Source organism: Ostrea edulis, chromosome 6 (genome assembly GCF_947568905.1).
Source record: "Ostrea edulis chromosome 6, xbOstEdul1.1, whole genome shotgun sequence".
NCBI lineage: Eukaryota > Metazoa > Mollusca > Bivalvia > Ostreida > Ostreidae > Ostrea > Ostrea edulis.
Window position 1 is genome coordinate 67,541,477 of NC_079169.1, and position 3,450 is coordinate 67,544,926.

Below are 3,450 nucleotides of genomic sequence, written 5' to 3' on the forward strand. Positions count from 1 at the left end.
CACGGACACTCAGACAAACCAGAGATGGAATCAGGTGCCTAGGAGGAGTAAGCATCTTCTGTTGGTGGCCACACCTGCCGTGAGTCCTATATCTTGATCAGGAAAAATCAGTATGTAAAGAACGGCTTAACAATTGGTATGAAGCATGTCAGACAGCATTCGACTTGATGAAACGTTGCATTTATAAATCAGATAGATTGATCACTGTTCGTTATCTTCACATTTCATAGTTATAACGACCATAGAATGTGTGCATTGCTGACGTTAAACTAGACTGTAGAATCTTTGTAGTATCAACGTATCTGTCAGTAGCCTACTTCGATTTAAAAACTGATCATACGTAGAACATGCTCGTGAATATCAAATCAGTTGAGAGACATTATAAACACTATATGTAGGTGCTTTTTTCTGTATTATACACCTTACAATGTTTACCTATATTTTTTTAACAAGGAATTCTACCTTACAAGGTCAATCTATATCTATGTAGCTTTGTACAGCTTTTTGTATTGGTTTAATTATGTTGTTCTGTATCAATTCGTCGTATATTGATGTAGTTCTCTTTGTTTGTTTCATATCAATGTAAGTATATACCAGTAATATAAGTTAGTTTATTGACATACATGTAGTTATAAGTTGTGCATTGGTGTAGCTATGAATAGTTTGTGTATTGATACTCATACAGTTTGTCTATTGATATAGTTAGGCGTTCGTTGTGTATTAATATAACTATTCATAAATTAGGTCTGGATATAGCACTGTGTTCGTTATGTATTTGTGTAACTATTTACAGTTTATGTTTTGATGCAGAACTATTTTCATTGTGTATTTGTGTAACTATTTATAGTTTATATATTGATGCAGAACTATTTTGTTGTTGAAATAAACTCATTTTTAAGTTAAAATGAATTTAATATCACAAGTTGTATGCCGTATTCCGCGACTTTTGGCTCTGTGATTCAGTTAAAAGTTTGATAGAGTGATGTCACAGTAAGGCGCGTTCTTCCCGCGCAAGCTTTAATGTATCATCCTGAAGGATAGCAATTTTTTTTTACATGCCCCATAGATTATACTTTCTTTTTCTCTCTCAGAAAAAAATCTTTGAAATTACAGTTGAATACCTTTATTTTTATGGTAAACGTTTAAAGAACATTTGGGCCTCAAAGAACATCCGCATTACTACCAAACTGCGGATCCTCAACTCCAATGTTAAGTCCTTCTTGCTGTATGGAGCAGAGACATGGAGAACGACAAAAACAACCCTGCAGAAGATCCAGACATTTTACAACACCTGTCTCAGGCGTATCTTCAACATCCGATGGCCTGAAAAAATCACAAATGAAGAACTATGGAAGAGAGCAGAGCAGAACCCCACGCCCTTTGTATTCATTTTATCATTTATCTTTTTTTTTTCTTTTTTGCCAAATTTAATTATTGGGAAAGTTATGACAATTCTGTTAGATTTGATATCTACTCGTACAAATCTGATATAGGTCAAAACTGTGAAACAATACATACTTCCTATCTGTAATTAGGTGGTACTTCATACTTCATTCCACAACAAGGCTAGGGACATCGTGAAAACTTTACATCACCGCAGCTGACTTATCGTGGATTGAAATTCAAAAACAAACCAATTCAACAGATTACAAGTAACTCATTCATACAACACTCTGGGAAATGAAGCACTTCCGTCAGAATGGGAAGTAATTGCGGGGCCCGACAGATGCATGAATGGGGGGACTTCGTCCTATTGACCCTATCGACATTAGTGACACAGTTTTGCGTATTTCTGTGAAATCAAGAAGGCGGTAAATATGTCATTGATTGGAATTTACTACTATACCACATCAAAAATCAAACCACAGCGTGCGATGCATTACATTGTCCTGTCAAGTCTAGAAATATTGGGGCGCAGGGAAAATTTATAAAGACTGAAAGAATACCGGGAGCAAGAATGACTGGATCATGTGCTGTACATCAACATGAAACTCTGCCTTGTTCTTGTAGACATAAAAACTGGTGTGCTGCTGATTTTGACTTTGTGTAACAAACTTATCATGGACCACAGTAGTACTACTTATAGATTGGGAGACTATTGTTTATATACATGTTTTATAGCGTATGTATTAGATACATTTTATGAAGCTGTGCTATGATGATGTAAGGTATTCCAATGGGTTTTGTTTATCCATTTATGTATTGACTAGCATGTCGTCATTTCATGATAAATGGCATTCGTTTAGGAAAACGATGTTCCGGTTCTGTATAATGCCCTTGGTAATCATATATAAGATATTTGACACATTGTTTTGTTTTTATCATAAGGTTACTAGTATAAAAGTTACGTAATCAAAGTTTAGGATAAAAAAGATAACGAACAATGATCAATCTCATAATTCCTGAAAAGAAACTAAAAATTGAGAGTAGGCCAAACAGAGACCCTTGGACATACTAGAAATTGGATTAGATGCCTAGGAGGAGTAAGCATCCCATGTGGACCGGTTACACAAGCATATACTATCAACTTCAAAAGAAAAAAAATACTTAAAAGTTTAGCATAAAAAATACTTATATATCTATAATTTTGAAAAGATATAGATTGGTCTACCCTTCGAAGAATATACATGTATCAACTAATATTCTACATGTATTTGGCATATAAGAAAAAATACCTAAAACGTTTAGCATGTATATACATGTATTTGAAAAGATATGAATTGGCCTGTCCTTCTTAGACTATAACAACTAATAATCACTATGACAACTAATAGTCTACATGTATATGACATATTGTTGGTCCTTTTTCTCTTTCTCTGTACCTCTGACGGTTTATAAAATCATAACTTGTTGTGTGGACGCTATGTACCAATATATTCACAGGGACTAAACCAAATGGACATGTTCAGGAAGAGGCACTTATGAAGATCACACGGGAGATTAGACAAATAGTACAGGGATATCGGAGATTAGACAAATAGTACAGGGATATCGGAGATTAGACAAATAGTACAGGGATACCGGAGATTAGACAAATAGTACAGGGATATCGGAGATTAGACAAATAGTACAGGGATATCGGAGATTAGACAAATAGTACAGGAATATCGGAAATTAGACAAATAGTACAGGAATATCGGAAATTAGACAAATAGTACAGGGATACTGGAGATTAAACAAATAGTACAGGGATATCGGAGATTAGACAAATAGTACAGGGATACCGGATATTAGACAAATAGTACAGGGATATCGGAGATTAGACAAATAGTACAGGAATATCGGAGATTAGACAAATGGTACAGGGATATCGGAGATTAGACAAATGGTACCGGGATATCAGAGATTAGACAAATGGTACAGGGATAGCGGAGATTAGACAAATAGTACAGGGATATCGGAGATTAGACAAATGGTACAGGGATATCGGAGATTAGACAAATAGTACAG

The 3,450-nt window shown here is 35.0% G+C and overlaps 1 long non-coding RNA gene across 1 annotated transcript; it reads right to left on the bottom strand.

Annotated features, from left to right (window-relative positions):
* Positions 1-1,107: 1,107 nt before the first annotated feature.
* LOC130046910 (uncharacterized) lies at positions 1,108-3,140 on the bottom strand. Its single transcript, XR_008795973.1, has 2 exons — positions 1,519-3,140; positions 1,108-1,323 (listed from the first exon to the last, which is right to left on the bottom strand). It is a non-coding gene; the product is annotated as an uncharacterized LOC130046910 (long non-coding RNA).
* Between the last annotated feature and the right edge of the window lie 310 nt (positions 3,141-3,450).